Raw genomic sequence first — 21,982 nt, forward strand, 5'->3', positions numbered from 1 at the left:
GATTTCAAAGGAATAATAATAAAAAAAAAATCTGCATTTTGTATGTTTTTCCTTTAGGAAGAAAGTACACTTCCCTGATGGTAATGTCTTATGGTACAGATGTTAAACACTGGATCAAGTGAGTGCAATGGACATAAAGGAAAACTGCCTATTTAAAATTCATTGTGTTTTTTTTTGTTTTTGTTTTCTGATTTTTTAAAAATGAGTTAGTCGGCCCATCAGGCTCTACTTCTGTCTTTACATTCTCTCCCTGTCACTTTCATAATCACATTATCTGGCTTTTGAAATGACTTTGTCCTTCTATATGAACACCTTAGCTAGGTGATTGTTTGGTGGTATTGCTCCTGAGGAAAGAAGAATCCACATCAAACATGAAAGTTTAACTGGTTTTAGCAAGTTTGCCAGAGCCTTTGCGAGGAACAGCCTAGACAGACATGCAAGGAAAGAAAGAAAGGTGGGAAGCAAAGGCTCTGATGGAAGAACACATACTTGATCTTAATTTCTCTTTCTTCTCTGCATAGGTCTAAATTATTTTTTTTTTGTTCTAGCTTAATGTTCCTTAAATAGCAATAGCTACTGTGAATGAAATAAAGACTTATCCCCCACTGCTTCTAGAGATGTGAAACGAGAAAGCAGGAACTATGAAAGCTAATGTAATATATTTATTCAGAACCTCTATATTGCAATGATGCAGTTGCAAATTGTGCAGCTAGCTCCTACTAGGTAGTACCAATATCGTAAGGTGGAGTTTCTTCTATGTCTTAAAACTAATACTTAAATCACTTGAGAAAAATACGTTATTCTCAAGTGGGAAAGTCTGTCCCAAAAATCTCTCAGAACTTCGAAATACTTCATAGCAACTAGTAGTACTGTGAGTGAAGTTTTGAGCCCAAGTGTGACCTGCTCCAGAGTTAAGGAAAGAAAGCTTCAGTCAACATCTAAGAAAAGAAATTATAATCTCTTCATTGTTAAACTGTTCCCTGCATTTCTCATTTCAGCTGTGATCCTATGGGAGGGTCTTAGATGAACTGGACCTTTGGTACATGTCAAAATCGCTGCAGCAGGGCACTAGCTGTGAGATCTCTCACCTCATGCACAGCAGCATTTTCCCATGTAGGAGAAGATAGAACCTCCAACAGGGATATAAAGCCACCTGAAGGCAGCATTAAGAGATAAGAAAGCCACTGACAGTTTTTGATGTAAACCAGTAGAACCAAATTATAATAGTGTATGTACTGCTGTATAACTGGGGAAACATACCCTTCTGATTACCAAAAAGAACTAAGAGAAATTAATTTTCATATGAAATGAAACAAAAGTTTCATCTCTTCTCCTGGCTCAATTTTTTGCATTAGTCCAATCAAATCACAATGCATCTGTTTTGCAGATAATACAAAACCAAGTGTAGTAAATATGGCCTACAAACCCAACTATCCTCAGAAAGCTACACAGTATCACTATTATCCTAAACCTTCAGGCACAGCAGAAGAGTAACACTGATCATCAGCAGTATACATTTACTGAAAAACTAAAATATTTCTTCACCTCTTTTTCAGATAGATAAGTGTATAATCAAATTTTTATATAAATTCACAGAATTCAAGTTTAGAGCCAAGGTCCTAGTAAGTCACTAATATGTCTTGCGGCACTCTTAGGGTGCCCTGGGCTGAAAGACTATAGTAAATTACCACACAAAACTAAAAGCCCTCAAGTCTCAAATCTCATTGGGAATATAAAGCATCAGTAAAAAATTAGATGAGGGAAGGGCAAGGAAAACTCCCTAAGGGACATTCATAGACGATGTATTTCATCAGCAGATATGAAAATAAAGACGCCACAATGAACACAAGAGTAAGCTAGCACAAGCCATGAGATATCATCTCAAGCAAACCACAGCAACCACATAATACAGAAATGAAAGCAATAACTAATTTTCCTCATGCAGGCAGATACAAGCAACGCTTTCAGGAGAAGATGGAGACGAGGGGGAAGGATATTCTGAAGTAAACAAGACATGAGCTCAAGACACCTTCCAGCTGTGAAAAGAGGAGAGAAGTTTAGCTTTGTCTCTTTTCACCAGTATCTCATGTGGTAGCTTCTCTACTTTTATCATAGTAGAGTATGTAGCAGCAAGCATCATTCTTTGCACACAAGTACCAGTGTTTCTGAGATAATACGTCTACAGTGATGCAAGGTTCAGAAATACAAGGCAGGGAAGGAAGAATCCAAAGAAGAAACAAAGACAAGAGCTTAACCTTTTCACAGCACTCTTGCAACATTTCCCGACTCTGTTTTTTCAAGAGGCTGTAAGATGCTAATTAGTAGTTCTGCTTCCCTCAGTGTTTTCACTAAGATCCTTTCTAATATGAAGACAATTCTGTGAAGAGCTCAATGTGAGCAAGTGCATGGTTTTTAATCTTTTTTGCAGTAGATAAGAAGCACTCGCAGCTTTTTGTACTTGAAAGTACAAAATCTAGTCCTCTGAAAGGCCAGGTCAGTGAGCGCTAGGTAAGAAAGAACCATCTGCAGCAGAATATCCTTGGTGCACTGAATCTCCCATCTACACCAATATCAATGCAAATGCAATTTGACGAATCTCCCTGGAGTAAATCTTTGTGGAGTAGATAACAGAAGGAATAAAGGGAAGGGGACGCAGCTGTTAAACTCCACATGAAGGCTCCACATATTTCAGCTGATCAGGAAAACAGCAGAGTTAACCAGCTTGAGCAGCATGGTTAAGCGCTCAACAAATCCCAAGCCTGTAAATGCTTCCCTGAAAATGTTTGCAGTCCAAATGGTTGACCTTGTATATACCAAGCATAATACCTGGTTCCACCAGAGCCACCACTTGCATCTTAATTTGCCTTGACGTCCCTGCTCCAAAGCTAACTCATTCTTTACAGACAACTACTTACTTTCCCGTAAAATTTACCTGCATTCTTCACAAGTCAGTAGAGACTTTTCCTAACACCACTATCAATATAACAAAACACTAGTCAGAGACAAGAAAAAACAAAGTGATTGTAAACATACTCCTATTACAAAAAATGTGACTGTCCTGATCATCTCTGAGACAAAAGTTACTCTTTCAGAGTAGTGACAGAACATTTAAATACCAACGGCAGAGGAAACTGTTCAATACAGATCAGACAGGCCCTGGTCATAGCTAAATTAAAGAAACAAGCCTTGTTCTGCTATGGCTAGGCCTATAGCAGCCTTGAATACATACCCATATGAGTACATGCCAACCAATGTACACGGGCTATAACAAAATATCTATTAAGCAGCTCATAAGTTGCAGTCACCGGCCTTGGCTCAATCTTCAGACACTTAATACAGCAATAGTACGTCTGATCTGCAAACACATTCAAAGAGTCATTACCTATCTTTCACATCGGCATTTCAGCCTAGCAGAGGGATGGTACTTGGGGAGGTCATCTTGGCTCTCTGTAGATGAGACCGTTACCTGGAGTTCATTACAACCCTATCACCAACACTTTAAACATTAGTTTTTCTTCTATAATAGGCAGTCTGGTTCCAATTGCTCTGAAAGTAATAGAAGTACCAAGGCATCTTTGTTTTCTTGAGATCCAGAGCACTTATCTGACTGATGAAAAGCCCCTGCACCTAGAGTTCTCCATAAATTCTAGACAATGCTTTGTGCAGTCTAACAGTTTTCCTTTCTTACTGCATGCTCCCCACAAACCATGGGGGAACAGTGGCTTGAGCCGGTAGGAAAACCAGCTATTAGAAAAAAAAGTTGTGTTAGTTACAGTGATTTTTTTTTAATGTTTTCATTTATAAACATCCAGTTTTACAGCAGTTTATGAGTAATTTTGTTTTCACCTTCTCTTCCAAAGATATTTTGGAGAAAAAGAAAGGAAAAAGAATAAAATACATTAAGAAATAGGCATTTTTGTGCTTACTACTCTGTATTACACTAATGATAATAACAATGTGCAGCGTGGACAGCTCTAGAACTTCTGCTGAATTATGGCCACCGTACCTCTAAAAAGCTGGCTCCCAATCACTTTCCTTCATGACTAGTATGGATTTAATCATTATTCTATCTGCAACACAATGCTTTATCTGGCAAGATCCTCAACTTAGATGAGAACATCTAGGTCCTTACGTCTAGGCTGTACTCTGGCATTCTTATTCCATAGAAACTTTGCCGTCTCCACACATAGCTAAAACTCATCCCCTGACTCTCCTTATCTCACACTCAGTGACTAACAACAGCCTTTCCCATGGCCTTGATAAATGCAGTCCTGTCATGCTCATTCTCTAATTGGCACAGCATTTCAAAGGCCATTTTCCTAACCTGTCATGGCTTATTTTCTGTTTGGCAACCCTTTACATCTCCTTCCTTTCCTAAAGCAGTTTGAATACAAACTGTTTCACTTCATTTTGCATACTTTCCTCACTGCATCTCTCATTCAACACTAGAGATGGACACAGCTCAAGACTGTTAAACCTTCTTTTCTCCTCTTGTTCTGGTTGTCCTGTTTGCAAGCAACCTTCAAGACACATGAAGTGGACGAGCTCCTTATTCTCCTTCAAATAATTCCTTGGCCAAGATACTTCTTACAAATGTTGCACGGCTTAAAAGATAAAACATAGGACTTGCTAGCACTCGTATCCCAAAAGTGAGATTTGCCCTACTACAAAAAGATTTGCTCTAATACTATTATTGGACAACATTCTGCCGTCTGCCCTTTCGGAGTGCTTGGGTTGAACAGCTGTGGCAACCTTTTCATCCTTAGTGTTCCTAAGGCAGAGTCTGCACATCTCCCTGACTCTCTCTTCCTTCCTAAGGCACAGAAAGCACAAAAACAATCTACTTTGTCTTCCTGACACTCTTTATCCTTACAGCTCTATCAGATATTGACTACAATCAAACACCATGTTTTACTTTCTTTATCAATCGACTGTAAAAATCCCTCCCCTGCAAGGAAAACGTCTGTTTGCAAGAAAACATGTAAATTTCTTGATAAATAGGAGTCATATGGAATAAGTGAGGCTGGATCTCTAGTGTTTCCTTTTAGCCATGTGGTAAAGAAAAGAGAAAATGAAGAGACTAATTGAGTCCACAAACATCATGGACAATGATCAAAGCAAAGGGTTGAGCAGCAGTGTAACACATCATCTATCTCACTGCGGGGAGGTAACCAGGTCTATTGTTTCCAGTGAGGCAGTAGATCCTGGAAACAGAACCATAACCCCATACTTTCTCCTCTAAAGTCATTTTGAGTACTGATCACAGGAGAACTGAAAATGAGCACTGGATTTTGATATAACAGCAAAGTTGCTGTTGTCATATAACCCTTTTCTGTCCAAGGGAACAGAGCACAACAAATGAAATGGGCATGCTCCCCATGGCATTTTCCAGGATAGCAGGGCTAATGTTCATTTGCAATCAACACTTATTACCGCTCTAGGCAGAAACACCGAGTCAAACAAGGATGGAATTAAATCACGTATTTTCACTTCTTCACCCACAATATATACTTTCATCTACAGACTCCTTCCAAGTATATCACTGAGAGCCAGACACCATCTACCCCACGCTGAGACTATGTAATCAAGTCTCCGTTGAAAAAACAAATATAGAACTGGTTGAGAGACTGATAGGCAAATTAGTTCTTGAGCTAAGCCCTGCAGGAAAGAATTGGTAAAGTAAGATAGTACTTGCTGTCTTCTGGAAAATCAAAGGGAACAAAAGTACAGGAAGCTCTCAATTCAGGAATTACAGCTTCTTACTACTCTTTAGTAAATACAGATACAAGCAATAGGAGCTTACTTTCACTGTCTTGGCCAAGGAAGACACTCTCTGCCTAGAAAGTCTTCACTGTGCTTTCATAAAGCTAAGTCAAATTCTGTTTTCCCAAAAATGTTGAGGTCACTGAAAATGGATCACTTCTAAAAATGTTCTCAGGAGCCAAATCTCCAAGAACCCCAGACCCGCAGCTGTAACCTAACTTGCAGATATATGCCATTCTCATCAGCTGTCATTGAATTCATCCTCAGTGCCTTTGGCTCACTGTCAAGGCTGCCCAGTTGTTCCAGAGCCTGTTACTGAAAGTGAGCTGAATATAGAACTGTAGTTCGTATAACTTTGGTTCAAGAACCATAAAGAATCAAGCAATACCTCCAGAAAATGCTAATTCCTACACACAGGGATGTCTTCACTATTAATTCTGTCCTGGATGAAGTGAGGTAGGCAAGTCAGCAATTCAGATTTATTGTGCAACTGGACACCTAGGTTAACGGGCATAGTTGATATATTGGTTCATTCAATATAGTAGATAAGCCCAAGGTAAGAAAAGGCCAACATTTGGTTCATGCGCTTCCTATAGATAAGACATACCACCAGTCTTAAACACTTGGCTAAATAACTGAGAAAGGGAGGGGGAGAAGTAAGTTCAGGTGTAGGAAAGGAAATGCCTATTTACATATAAGAATACATAAACTATACAGCTGTTTTGAAATGTGTTTATCATTCCCTTAACAAGTACATTTACTTCTACGTCTCCAGGGAATCCTGAATGCATCAGATAACTAAGGAACAGCTGCAACATGGTATGCTATGGTTTCGTTTTGCCTTTGTGGGTCTCTTGAGCACATTACCTTTCACAGTTGTCCTTCTCAAAGCAAACTCACTCAGGGAGTTTGATCAACACTCAAATGCATTTAAAAAAAAAGAAAAAATAAACAAAAACTAACAGCAGAGACAGGATGAAAGAGATTGGTAAGACTGGGTAAGGTGCAAACTGGGGGGTGAACACATACATGAAAGATGGAATTAAACCAGCGTATATGACTCCTCCCGACTTCGAACAGCACCCACAGGAAGCTAAGTGCCAGAGATTTGACCTTATAAAACTAGCAAGAGGCAATAGCAGAGCTGCCAGGAAAGTAAATTTGAAGAAGCTATTTAAATCTGAGTGAAACTATTTAAAAACTCTTGAGAGCTGCCATAATATTCCAAAGCCTTTATAATAAAACAGACAAGAATCTGTACAGATGCTTGTTTTGTTTCCACCCATCTGACTACTTGGTCCCTTCCTTGAGAGCTCAGCAAGTTAATTAACTGTTCTGCTGGGATCAAGGTCCTCAGTCAAAGAAATGCATGATGCTGATCAGAACTTTTAGCAATAGCTCCATCCCATATGTATATAATTCACTTATTTATTTTAAGCCACATGTGTATCAGGATAGATAGCACTTATCCAGCTAGATATGGGTGGGAGGTTAGTACAGACCTATACCTTTCCTCAGGAACAGCCAAAGTAGTAAAACTTGGCAGAAAGGTGAAATTCCTTCTCTGATCCTAGAGAAAGTGATCTGCCACTGCCATAGTTCCTTAAAAATGAAGGATTTTTATCCTGTCTTCCTTAGTAGGTTTAACCATGTCGGACAGTGCATGGGAACGGAAAGGGCAGAGCTTCGCCATCCTTTGCTCTCTTGGTATGCGTGTGAGTGGTACTGGAGCCTCTTGTGTGTTCTTTCTCAAATGGAAGAGAGATTTGTTTCTCCTTACTCCCTGCATTTTCAGAAGCAGCCCAGTGGGGAAAGCTAAGTGAACTGCTAATCTTCTTAGCCCCCAACATACTGGCCACCATCTAGTCCTTGGTTCCAAGTAATAAGAAAATAAGAAAATAAGAGACAGTGCAACATCAATAGACATGTTACATTTTGGAATGTATCACTTCCTACCCCTTCAGAGCACAGCTCCTGAAAGGTGTTGATTTAGAACATCTACAGCTCTAAATATTTCTCTTTTCATGGAACAACCACTTCCAGCAGGAACAACACAGTTTTTTTCTACGGTAGCTATTCCCATCTTTAAGATATTAAGACTTCATTTAGCAAACATTCAGCTCTGCTTTGCCTGTGGGAGGAATTGCTTTTTTTGAGTAAGGTTTGGACATGGGAGCTAGAAACAACATAGACAGACTGAATAATTCTGAGCGCACAAGTTTGTGTGGTGTCAGAGGGAGATCAGATAAATTCAACAAAAAGAAATCCTCTGAGTGTTTCCAAAGACAGTTGCGGCTCAGGAAGTCTCTGAAGAGAAAATAGTACAGAGACGTGAGAAATACTTGAAGGGAAAACATAATGGAGATGGCTATCCCATTCTTACTCCTCCCTAGACATCCACTTCAAACCCTGGGACAGGGGCCAGACCCTTTGGCTTGACCCAGTTTGGCTGTGATGTTCTAGAGAACGGCTGGCACTTCAACACATGGCCAAGGCCAACGTATGCCATATGTCACTAACTGCAGCTGTATGGTTCTGAGCAAACCATGCACAAAAGAGGGTTGAACAACGAAGGTATATCTATAATCATCTCTAAAATTTCCCACGAGCCATCCATCTGATGCTGTAAGAACCCTTTCTGGAATGGAGGGACCTGTTGCTCTGTGACAGTTCTTCGCTGCTCGTGTGGAAAGATCTGATTCACTAAGAGGTAGAACATTTTGGCCAGAAAGAGTTATTTATGCATCAGTGGGAGTTTCCCACGCTGTTAAAGGTAAGCAGATCCTACAGCTTAGACATGGATTAGCACCTGAGCACACCCTCTAGAAGAGAAGCAAAAGTTGCCCCTTCTGGAATAACAGTTCCAAAATAAAACCTCCTGCGCCCAGGAGAACACAAATTCTAGTATGTTCTATCAACTGCCACTAACATTTCTGTGCGTTTCACAAGTAACCAAGCAAAGCTCTCTGTTACAGAAGAAGCTCCCTATAAAAAGGGAGAGTCAAAGTCAGGATCTGAATAGCTAGGAATCAAATAATAAACCAAATAATAAACCAATAAACCAAAATAAATTATTTCTCTGTGTTAGAAAAGAAGGAATTAAGGGTTGAAACAAACTACTTGGGTATATTCATCTTCAAGTGCAGAAATTATCTTGATTATCAGATGTCTTTCCTTAAACTAGCAGAAATTATTGGCTATGGCTTGGTGAAGTCCTTTGGCTCACTTCATACTGACAATCAGACTAGATGAACATATTAACTCCAAGAGGTCTTGAAGCCTAATATCTCTGGGGAAAGCATTCAGTTATGTATCAGTCCCTTCATTATGAGGATATAACAAATTCTTCAAAGGAAACAGTGTTAGATTCACATCAAGAAGAAGAGTTTATTCTAGAAAGTGGTGCAGGAAAGTTTTGGACTTATGACTTGCACACAGTAGGCGCTTACCCTTGATTCTCCACTACAAGCCTTTGAATAAAGGCAGAAACTTTTCTGTTTTGCTTTCACAAGACTCCAAGGTCTCAGAAATTCTAGCACCTGTCAGCAGAGAGAGTGCCACATCTCCAAGCATGCTATAAAGAAGGATCCATTTGCACAGAAAGGACTACCTGTGAGGAACAGGCCCAGAGCAGCAAAAGAGTACGATGGGTCTGACGGTGCAGATCACCGTCTCCCTGCTGAAAAGAGTTTAGCTAATCCATAATTCACAAGAGACAGGACAATGGCAGCTAGGAGGAGATTTTGCCTTAAGTCAGGCTGAGTAGAACTGCAACAGTTTCAGACAGGGTGGCTTTTCCGAGAATAACTGGAAAAAAGAAAAAAAAGAAAGAGTCATTCATGTAAATGTGTGTGATGGGAGATGGGTCTGAAGCACTTTACCCGTGCTCAGAGAAAATTGACGAAATGCCAGTTTAAAGAGAATGAGCCATGAAAGTCATCGGTTTGATTTAGGTTTGATTTTGGCTGCCTCCTAGTAAGCAGGAAAACCACTGTAAATGTAAATTGACATCCAGCTAATGGCTTATACTTGAAGGAATTAAATGTTAGGCTTAAAGAACTGCACGGATGATGCAATGAGGTGATAAAACTTACTTTGAAAAACAAAGGATTAGGAGGAATTGAGGGCCCAGGGAGATTGTTAAATTTCACATAATCTAACTATATGGCTCTGTCATAGTCAGTCTCAGCCAGGAAGTGACTGTCAGGTTTCTGTAAGTAGAAGAAAGCCAGAGCACGTGGTATTCGGGTGTAGGCGAGTAAAACTACAATAACATAGCCAATGGGATGCTGAAAAAAGGAACGGGGCAGGGGGAAGGTTATTTATATGATCAAATATTACAGAAGGAAAATGGGTGCAGGAAAGACCAGGAAAAAAAATTCAAAAAGGAAGCCTAAGTCCTCATTCATGCCTATTAAGAATGGGCCTATCACATTCAGACCTTGCAGAAAGGGCTCCCCGCTCTGAATGAAGAGGGACAGGTCAGCCTAGTTCCCCATTTTCCTCTCAACCATTTCACTGGTGCAGCTCTCACTGCCAGCTCCTCCACAGGAGCCTAAAGTCTAGGTAGCCACGAGGTACAGTGGGAGCACTGGAGGCCTGAGGAGCAAGTGCAGGAAGGCAGAAGGGAACAACGGCACAAGGACACCACACTTCCCCAACATCCTCACCACACCAGTACCTGAAAGTTAAATACAAAATGAGTGTTGTAGAACTCATTACAAATAATAGGAAAGCAGGAATCCTTCTCCCAGGGAGTAGATACTGCCCTGAAAACATCCCTAATAGTCAGAGCTTAGCCATAAATAGCCATAAATTTATATTAAGATTAGTCCATTGTCCCACTCAGCTCCATCTGTCCACCTGTACCCTGACAGCTAGACAAGAACGTCTTTGGCACAACCACATGTTTTGTCTCTTGTAAAAGGATTTCTATCGTCTAACTTAATAGGTCTACTGCCTCTCCTTATAAACCTTGCTTGACTTGTATCTTTAGGTTCTCAAGACTAAAATAGCAATGCTAATTCATATATGTCTCTTTGTACTAAAAATTTCAATTCTTAAGACTAATTTCCTTAGCAGTTCCATAAAACAAATGAATAACCTCATTGCAAAATTGCTCTATGCAAATGGAAGCAGTTCATACCTAACTATGAAGGAGGAGGAGTATCATTGCCTGTTCTAACTGTAGTTTTATGAGGTCTGGGTTTCATTTATATTACTGTATTTATATTACTGTATGTTCAGTTTCTGGATGGGGCCATTAGAAATGAAACCCCCAGAATTAAGTTTGAACGAGCTCTTGACAGTGGTTTTAGCTCAGCATGCTTTCTTTCAACATGAACACCTCAACATAAACTCTTTCTCTTGCTGTTACCTGGCTGAGCTTCAAGAAGAGGGAGGGGGCAGCCACTTAGCAAATGAGATATATCCGAGTAGAGAGATAGAGGGAACAAAAAATCTGTTATCGGAGGCAGCCTTGCATTGCTTTGGTGATTAAGAACCTAACAACCCCATAGCTGGAGCCAAAAGACTTTATTGTTCTCTGACTATAAAATGAGCCCAGCCAAAGTCAGTCCCATCAATTATTATGCCTACAACCTACAGCAGAAAGTGCCTTATGAAATTACTGGCCACAGTAATCCGTTATTCTTTGGAGCCTCCAAAAATGGACCTTGTGAAGCCTCTTTTCAGCCAGTGAGGTTTATGAATCTATAGATGTGGGCTAGCAGGTGGGTCCCAGACAATGTCTTGCATCATCCTAGACTGATTACGAAGTAAGAGTAGGTTCAACAGGGGGTGTGAGCTGCAGAGGGATGTTAGGGGTGCCGACAGTAACGGGCAGAGGAATCTTTGTTGAGCTTATACATAGATTCATTAAAACCTTCCTCCTGATTTGTATATGCGTTATCAACTGTTCACATTATCAGTATTACCTGACCATAATACTCTCAGTCTCCTTTTTAGAGATTCTGTAATGCTGCTCTCATCTTCCACTCAGTGGCACATGCTAAGTGAAACTGCCCTCCGTTGAACTTACGTTAGCCAAAAACACATTTGCGATGTTCACTCCCTGCTGAGAAAGCCCAGCCAGCTCTGCTTCACCCTGTTCTCTGGCTTTCTGACATGGATCTGCCTGCAGAGCTGCGTAACATCACTTCCCTGCCGTGGATATCAGACATTGACCCAGTGTGCATGGCACCCAAATAGAAATCTTTATTCCAGCCTCTCTGCACACTGCAACTCTTCAGCTCTTGCTATGGAGAGAAATATGACATCAAAATCCCTTGCAACCCCAGCTGACAAACAGAGACTCACACACACACACACACACACACACACACACACACACACACACGCATTCATCAAAATAAGGCCCTTCACATCCTTCTAAAAATCTTCCCCTCACTCCCCAAAATAAAGTGTTGCTAAAGCTTAAACCTCAGTATTTTCTACCAGGAGCTTTATTTTTCATTCAGTATTTTTGTTTTTACTTTTAAATAAAATTTCTGAAAGTCAAATGTCACATTTTTGTCCCAATGTCTGTAAGAGGGAACGGTGATGGGAAAAGAAGAAAAGAAAGTGGAATTTTGCTTTCAACACTATCCCTTCGATCCATTCCTTTATGGTGTCCGCGCTATCACAACTTGCTTTATGGGGAAAATGTACTTCCTAAGAAACTAGACTTCAGGAAATTTCCCGAGTCCCCAGGAAAGGGCAGCTGAGCAGACAGCGAATCCTGCAGTGACTTACACAGCCATGTCAAACACGCCAGCCTGGAGCTTAATGAGTTGCTGTGAAATCCCCCGAGGACTGCATTGGCCACAGCACCCAGAGCTCCACTTTCAGAAACAAGCACGTCTCGGTCATACCCTTGACCTCAACTTCAGCCTAGAACCAAGGGTCAGAGCCGGCAATCTCTCCTTCCCTGGAGCGATGACCACCAGGAGTGACCCCACCACCACCTCTTACCCGCTGTGAACTTACAAGCAATTCCCTGTATGCACCCGCAGCCACCCTCGCCCTCCACTTACGGTTTCCGAGTGCTTTGGAAAAGGAAATAAGCTGCACATTAATTAAATCCACATCTGCTACCGCAAATATTGCTGCTGCCAGCAGAGCAGAAAAATGATATAAAAGGACCCCAGGCCTTTAGAGAGAAATCCACTTGATTTCCTTCCAGTGCTGCTGACTCAGAGCTGTCTCCCCTGCTCTTGATCTCTATCTCTTTGGCTTACCCTCTTGACCCCATTGCTCCAGGATTTGACTGGCACATTTTCAGCCTAATTCTCTCCTTCTTATTCAGTTCCTCTCTCCCATGTTTTAGATGGGCCTGTCTCCCCAGTACAGACAAAAACACACTTTTCACTCCCTCTTCCTTGAGCCCCATCTCCTTGCATTCAACCTTTGATAGCACAGTCTGTTTCTCACTTTTATCGCCCTCGCCACCCCTGTTTCCTTGTTTTAAAGCTGTGTTAATACATAAAGCAAGGCCATGACATGGGCTCAAACACTAGCTGCATTTGTTCATACCTCTTAATTGTTAGCACACTCTCTGGCGTAATTAGAGCTTCAATTAGCAGTGTTTTGGGCAGCTTGAAGAAGAGCAAGTGCGAGGGACCCTTCCCTGTAGGCCAAGTGGGCTGAGGGAAGGGGAGGAAAGGGAGTTTAAAAGGACTTTAGTTGTGTGGCTACAATCAGCGTCTCACCCATTTAACCTCAGGGCCAGGGAAGTTTCTTCTGGTCTTATTGAGCAAAACTCTACAGTGTTTGTGTTTGGTATTGTCTTATATCTCAATTTTGACAAAGACCCTCCTTTTCCTTCTGCTATTGCTGTGAAACCTCATTCAGTCATTTCTGATTATAGCTCCTTTGTCTTCTTGAACACTTTCCGGTTTGTCATGTCCCTCCAGGACCTGTCTTCAGCCCACCTCTGTGATATTTGTGGAATTTTCTTAGATGACAACAACTCACTCAGCATTCATTTCTGTCTCGCAAACCTGACAATTCCCAAAACCTCAGCTGGCTTCTCTCCAGGTTCACTCCCCATCTCCATGTGGCTGATCCATTGGCCAGCTCTACCACCCCAGGGAACTCTTAATGGGAGGTTCACTTCTTCTTTATGTCTGGCAGATTCAATTCTAACTATGTGAAACAACGTCAGAGAACTACCATACTATTTTGGGCAGGATTTTTCAGCAAGGTTGACATAAAAATCAAGTCCATTAACCATGTTCTTCATCCTTCTTTTGCCATCAGTTAACATTTCCATTTCAAGTATGTACTGCAGCTCAGACAGGAATTGCTGCCCGGATACATCATTTATTGGATAAGGAACCTGCAGCTCTATGCAGGAATGAGTCAACATGACCTAATATTAGTACCATAATGGCCCTTTCCTCTCTTAAAAATGTTGATCAACCTTATTATTCCAATGTAATATCTGCTTTCTCTTGCTTTCGACATATCTGCAGCACTTCCAAATTCTCTAATTTCTTTTTTTGCAGCATCTCACACGCAAAGCTTCCACCTCAAGCACTTGGCCAACTTTTGCTCCATCACTACAGCTACTACAGCCTTCCTTTCTTTATTTCTGAGGTCTTGGTTCTCTTTTCATTGTATTTTGAATAATACTTTAGGAAAAAATAACTCCCCTGTCCAGTACTTGATCTTTGTCATCCCAATTCTTTATTGGCTTATTGTCTTCCTTTTGCTATCACTGCCTTTTCATCTTCTTCCAGGATCTGCACAATTCTGCTCCTACAGACCTAATCTTTTATTTCTTCCCTGCTCTTTTTCCTCCAAGCAGCACTCCAATTGAAACACTCTCTTCGTATCCCCTGCTTTGCTTTCTGCCAAAAATTTCTGGCAACATATACCTATCTTCTTCATTAAAAACATAGGAAATGTCACAGAAACATACGTTTATTAAATACTGTTATACTAGAGTATGAACTTGAAATCTGAAAATCATGTCCAGACACAGAGCAGATCCAGTGACTTTGTGTCCACATTTTATTTAAAAAAAAAGTAGGTTTATGTTTCTGAATATATATACAGAAGGTCCCAGTATTCTGGCCTTCAAAGAGAGGTATCCCAGCTGCTCTGGAAACAGACTCACGTAGAAACATTTGCTAGGCTCTTTTTTTGATTGAAACGCAGGCTCATATTTTTCTTTAATTACTATTTATAACCCATAAGCTGGACTCCTAACTTTTCACGTTATCTGCCTGTTTGTTTTCTTTTCATGTTATATTGACAGTTTATATGATACTGTAAGCATTGTTCATGAAGATACGGAATGACTAAGATAAATCAACTTTAATTACTAATTACATCAAAGCATTTAATGAGGCTCAATGTACTAAGCGACAGAAAGGTAAACCACCTTTTGGTGCTGCTGTTTCAGAAACAGAAGATAGCAGGCAATATGCAGACTAATACACTCACATTACCTCAGAAGATACACATAATCTTCACTCATCCCAGTGCTGTTCTTGTTCTTCATGAAAACGAGAAAAAGTAAATGATTCTTCTATGATGAATTCACCCTCAAAACTAAGCTTAGATTCCACTATTACTTAATTATATTCAAAGACTAATTACATAAGAAGTTAGTTATACTGGCACTCGTAACTACTGCAGGTATATTAGTCTTAGTACTGCAGTTTTAGTTTCCTGAGGAAATCTCCAACAAAAGGATATACAATAACACATGCAATAATTTTACTTGGCTGTTTAATTCTGATACATATATGCTAAACTCTCATTTCCAGAATGTGCAAGAAATCCTTTTTGTTATCCTCTCAGAAATCAACTGATCAACTGTTGCAAAACCTGCAATCTTCTCTCCACGCTTATGCTACCTTGGACATCCCACCTTTGAAGCAATGTTCACAGTAACGGTAAAACACACCCCATTTACCTATTTCAGCAGTAATCAGTATCATTATAATAGTTGTACTCTGTATATAGTTATAGAACAAAAGAGCTAGGGGCCTTACCTGTAATGCAGTTTTAGATATAGAGTTCAGCCAAAAAAACCAAAGGGTTAATGTATTAAGATTAGCCTAATTTCGGGGAAATGTGGGAATTGTTTGCCCCTATAATTAAACAAATACATAATAGGACACTGGAGGATACACTGTGGAGTGGAGCAAACTGTGGACTGCAACTGGAGACACATGTGCATGAACCTCTGCAAAACTCCAGCAGAGGAATCGCTATGAAAGTGTCACCAACTCTACAGGCCTGTAACACTTCATATCATCTAATTAGAGTGGTCCTTTCCTAGCCACTAAGAAATTCTGGACACTTCTTAAAAATATAGCTATTCTCCAGTTTTTCTACCCATTTTCACTCTCTGTAAAGTGACAGTGGTGCAGTAACATCTTCAACGGGGACAGCCTGTCAAGGCTTACACCCACAGCCAGTCTAATTTGGGTGTCATGAGGAGACGCATCAAATCCTGTGCCTATTTTAGGGATGCACAGCATCCCTCCATCACTCCACCCCTCCTAAACGCATCCTTCACCCTGCCTAGCTTCCCAAGGTTTTTCCATCTTCTATGTTCTGCAAGTCGGATGTTGGGCAGGATGTGCAATATTGTTATTGGAAAAGTCACTGCACTGCAGGGGGAGGGAGGGAGGGAGACCCTACAGGCAGGACAGCCCCACATAAAGTCCTTCCAAAATCCAGTCACTGTACAGCCAAACCCTTACCTTTGGCTTCACATTTTGCCACCACGCTCAGCAATCATCTCATTGCCTCCACCCAGAGCTCAGCTTTTGACTACCTGCTGCAGTGCCGGCTTTTAATAACTGCACAGCACAACTCTGTGAAGTCCGCCTAACATTACTATTTTTCTCTCCTCAAAATCAGTGTTGCCTGGCAATCACAACACCCTGATCTAAAAGTTAGCTAAAATTGAAAAATCAACAAGTGTCCCTGTTCTCCAAGGAGTGAGCTCTTTCCTCACAGACGGTGGCTGAGGAATCACTCGGGGACAAGCACAGCTAGCACATAATGCTGCGAAAGGGTTGACAGTAATGCGGTTGGACGTTCCCTTTGAACAAAACCTGGCTGCTGGCATGCAATCTGTTTTGAGAGAATACCAAGAGGACAGCTCTGACAAATGCCTTGAAATTCAGTGCCTGTAGCCCTGCCCTTGCCATGCTGAAGTGTGTAGCAGAGAGCAGCGACAGTTCAAACGGCTGGCTGGCAGATACATTCACAATACATTAACATTTTGCTAGGATCCTGCCAAATGTCTCTGGTCTCAGTGGGAACCAACCAACTGCTTCAGCTACATTTGGATGGGGCAGCTGTTTCATCAAAATATCTGTGGATGCTTGCGCTGGATATACAACATGGTAACACCCTCCTTCACCCCTTTCCAAGCATTTCCTGCAGACTGAACTAGACTTTTCTGATATAAATTTGTCCAATCCACAAGCTGACTCCATACAGTTAACAGAAACTAGAGATTCTAAATTTTACCTGCTCCAATACTGTTCATCACTTTTGGGGCAACACCACCAAGAGTCATCTCATGCTTTCATTCTGCCTCCAGAAGTGTATAGAAGTTTCATTAATGGAAGATCAAATTACCTTGACACAGCTGAAGGTACCAGTGAGACAAATGGTAGTTAGGCTAACCGGCCCAGCTACCATCCTAGTAGAATCTGTGAGGCAAGTGCCAAATTCCCCAAAGTCTGGATTATCCAGCCTCATGGCACTACTGGAGAGAGTCCAGCGGAGGGCTACAAAGATGATGAGGGGACTGGAGCATCTCTCCTCTGAAGAAAGGCTGCGAGAGTTGGGCCTGTTGAGCCTGGAGAAGAGAAGCCGGAGAGGCGATCTCATCAACGTGTACAAGTATCTGAAGGGGGAGTGTCAAGAGGATGAGGCCAGCCTCTTCTCCGTGATGCCCAGCAACAGGACAAGAGGCAACGGGCAGAAACTGAACCACAGGAAGTTCCATCTGAACCTGAGAAAAAACTTCTTGACTGTGAGGGTGACAGAGCACTGGCACAGGTTGCCCAGAGAGGTAGCGGAGCCTCCTTCCCTGGAGATATTCAAAAGCCGCCTGGATGCGATCCTGGGCAATATGCTCTAGGTGACCCTGCTTGAGCAGGGAGGTTGGACTAGATGATCTCCAGAGGTCCCTTCCAACCTCAACCATTCTGTGATTCTGTGATTCTGTGAGTAGGACCGCAGAATGTCTCTAGCTGTGCAGAGACTCCTGCTTCCCTGCAGAGAGCTGTGGTGGGAAGCAGCAATCTTCCCCACGTGTCCTCACACCTGTGTGGGGTCAGACAAAGGGCAGAGGTAGGCAAGCTTTAGGAAAAAAGTGTTCCCTCCCAGCTCCACTGGAAAAATAATGCAACCTACATATATATTAACTCATCAGCTCTCCACTCTGGTATGGAGAAACTCTACATCCCATTCCTCATTTTAAAAAAGTTCTGGGCCCTCCACTGTTGTTAACTCTTTGTTGATTCATGACAACCTTGAAAAAAAAGTTGAACTTTAGCACGGCCTGGTAGTGTTAAGCTTTTTGCCAACTGATCAAGCTGGCACTATGCCAGAAAGCTTGGTAACTGAACCCAACCTGTAGAAACAGAAATGCAGGTAGTGAAACGTTTGTTTTTGTTTTCCACTATACAAATGGTGTTCCTTGGCCTACCATAGGCTACTTTGGAGATGATACAGGCTAGTCTCCCCTAGTCAAAGGGAGGTCCCAGGAAACCACTGTTACGTCATTGCGGCAATCCTGTTCCTCTGCTAACTAGTGCTAGTCTGGGCATTGTTTTCTAGACTAAAATAGGTATAGGAAGGGTCAAGAATCAAGTAGTATGTTGCTGTCCATATTAAAGGCCAGAGATCAGAGGTAATGTTAAAAAAAAACATTAAGATTGTGAAGAAAAATAAATATAACAAAATAAAAAAAAATCAGGGTGAAAGTAGACTGCTGTTTTACCAAACCAAGCAATGTGGTTGCTTAAGACAGGGCCTCTTCTATGTAATGTACTTGAAGCTGAAAGCACTGAGAGGAAGAGTAGGGAGGGACACTTTGAGAGATCAGCCTTCATCCGGAGACAAATTCTGTTTGGAATTTGTACAGCATAATTTCAGAGGACTAATCAAATGTCATCTTAGACAATCGGTACAGGAACTACTACCATAAATCCAAGTCAGTGAAGTAATAATGATTTATGCCAACTGTAATCAGATCCATAGCATTTACTCTAAGTGTAACACAAAGAGCACTTAGGTTTGCAATCAACAAAACAGACAGTGAAGGAGAAAGGAGGAAATTGAACATCATCTTTTTAACTGGACGCGAATCCTGAACCTGGAAAGACCCACTTTAAAGCGTACTGAGTGAACAAAAGAAGTACGAATGCATCTCGGAATAACGCAGATCCATCTCTGAATCAATCTCCTGGCAAAAGATCAATCAATCATGGTAAGAATAGGCCTTAGAGCACTGTACATACACAAAAGGATAAAATAATTTTGCCTCCACTGACCAGATATTGTCTTCTCCACCTCTAGTAGTGCCAGGCTCTGAATCAGGGCATAACTTACTCTGAAACAGTTCAAAGCATAATCTGCTACAGTCTGGACATACGTCCAGTAGAGGCTTACCTATTACAAATTATAACTCCCCAGTTTTTCCCAGTTGGCTGAGGGCCCTGGAGCCCAGGAGTTCAGCTGTTTGAGAGCTAGCTTGGTGCAGAGCAGTTGTGTGACCCTGGGTCTGCCTTCCTGATAAAATTGTTGTTAAGTAGTGAGAATGTCCATGAGCTAAAGCCATGCAAAATTAGGGAAGTAAAAACACAGAGAAGTGGCAGTTGAGATGCCACAGCTAGCAGCTCCAGGATTCAGGAGGGGAAATATTAGCATGAGAAGGTATGAAACGCCAATTAAAAGGCAGGGACTCAGAAGATGGCAACTCGGAGGCATCAGCCCAGTCCAGGGAGCAACAGAGATGAGTTTGATTGATGACTACCTTGCCAGCAAAGACAGACCGTGGTGAGCATATTAATGCTTAGCCTGCTAGCTCATTAGCTATAGCTTTCTACAGTGTGTATTAGCCAACAAAGAGTTGCTGTGTACTCTTAAGAAGTATACATCCTACTTGGAGAGTCTCTGTGTGCCTGGATCAAGTGAGCTTGGAAAGGAGAGTCACAGTTCACCCAGAAAATAATCCCAAACCAACCCAGTCCTTGCAGTAGACCATGGAGCCTTCTCTTTTCTGTGCCCTCTCCCATTTGCAAATTACTTTTCTACACTCTGAAGCAGAGTCAGAGTCACTGAAAGCCTGGCTCTAAGGTAAAACAGAAGGAGAGATGCCTGGAGGGATGGGTCAAGGCAGCAATAGATTTTGGATCGCTAGTGCTATTGTGCCTCCTCCCAGCACAACTCTCATACAAATGCTTAGTTCAAAAAGAGTCTGCCCATTCCCCAGTCCAAAGAATTGCTGAGAAGTAAACAATTCCCTTCGGTTCTGACATAGCTAGACAACCTCAAGCAGCTTGAAGAAGTATTTCAGTTTTCTGCTGGGTCCAAATCCAATTACTCTTTGCTGCATCTCTGAAAAACTGAGAAAAAACACAATCAGGTTATCCCAGAAAACCAATTGCTATGATGAAAACTGAAGGAATATACAGCAACATCTCTCTTTGAGAAATTTCAAAGTGAGCAAAAATCTCATAAGCACATAAGTGAATAAAAGGCACTGGGATTTTAAAAAGCTCAAACTCTGCTGTAATGTTAGTAATATTGAAAATTGGGTAGCAAAAGTTATTTAAAAAAACACCCATATTTCTTTTTACACCGAAATAAAAGTGCCAAATTCTGAAACAAAAAAAAATCATCCTGTTCAGTCAAGATTTATAGATCATCACTTGCCTTTCAATTTATCTCCTTTCTCTAATTAACAAGCCATGTCACTGGAAAAGAAGAACATTAATGACACAAGACAACAGTGTCATCTCCTGCTATAGAATAAAACTTGAACAAAAGTCAAAGCAGTTGCTGAAAATAAATCAACAGCCTTGGCCAAGCTCGCTGTCTGCGTGGCAGATATTTATTGCAATACACAGTCCTTGCAGAGGGACAATATCTGGAGCACCAACTGTTTAAAAATAAATTAAGAAAGGCACTCCCAGTAACAGAAACAAATAATACTGTTCAATATTTTCTTGCTGGTTAAGGTCTGTTGTAGCAGAGGGAGCACAAAGCAGAGAGATGTTTAAATCATACTGTTCAGCCGTGAATTCTACCCTCAGTCAATTCCAGTGTCAATTTAAAAAAAATATACTGCTGTTTCATTTTTATTTCATTTCATATTTCATTTTACTCAGAAAATACACTATGCCAATTTTAAGGGCCAGTTATCTCGGATGCCTTCATTTTCGGACGCTGAATGTTCAGCTTCTTCAGGGCTCCCATTAAAGCCACTTTAGTCTTGACCCCAAAAATCACTCCTACCAAAGTGTAAGGAGGTGATCCTATCTCCCCATACACTGATGTTTTTCTGATGCGAGGCCCAAATGGTACTTAGGAATTACCCCAGCTCCTGTTCTACCCTGGCAGAGGCACTGAACTCTCTGCAAGCTCAGACACGTTTTCTGACGTCGGTAGAAAAGGCTCCTACTTGGGTATCATCTTCCAGCCTAGAGTTGCTGGCAAGCGTGCATTTTCCATGCTTGGCAGGCAAACCTGACAGACAGTCCAAAGTCAGCTGCAACCCAAACATTCACATATACTTTTAAAGTTTATTGTCCTTGGCTTAACAAAATGTTTCATTGGTTGCCTTTCTAACCTTTACAACAGTAAATAAAGGATTCCTGCAAATAATTTGGCTAAGAATGTGATTTAATTTGACTCACCTTAGCTTCTGAGAAGAATTAAGTGCAACATTAACTGGTATGGCACTATAGCTACTCTCAGGCTAAAACCAAGGGAGGCTTACAGAGCTTAGCAAAGGCGCTAGATCTTCCGCTGTGCACACAGATAAGACCAGGGAGAATGGCACAATCGTCTGTTCTAGACTTCCCTTTGACAATGTTAGAGCCTTTCCCTCACTGCAGCGAGGAAAATTCTTCCTTGGTACATTCCTACCACTGAATTCTTTAAATTGTGGCTGAACTAGGTCAAGCATTTTACAAAGACATCTGACACTGAGCACATTTAAGACTGTATCTGG

The sequence above is a fragment of the Struthio camelus genome, chromosome 2, assembly GCF_040807025.1.
Source record: "Struthio camelus isolate bStrCam1 chromosome 2, bStrCam1.hap1, whole genome shotgun sequence".
NCBI classification, from domain to species: domain Eukaryota; kingdom Metazoa; phylum Chordata; class Aves; order Struthioniformes; family Struthionidae; genus Struthio; species Struthio camelus.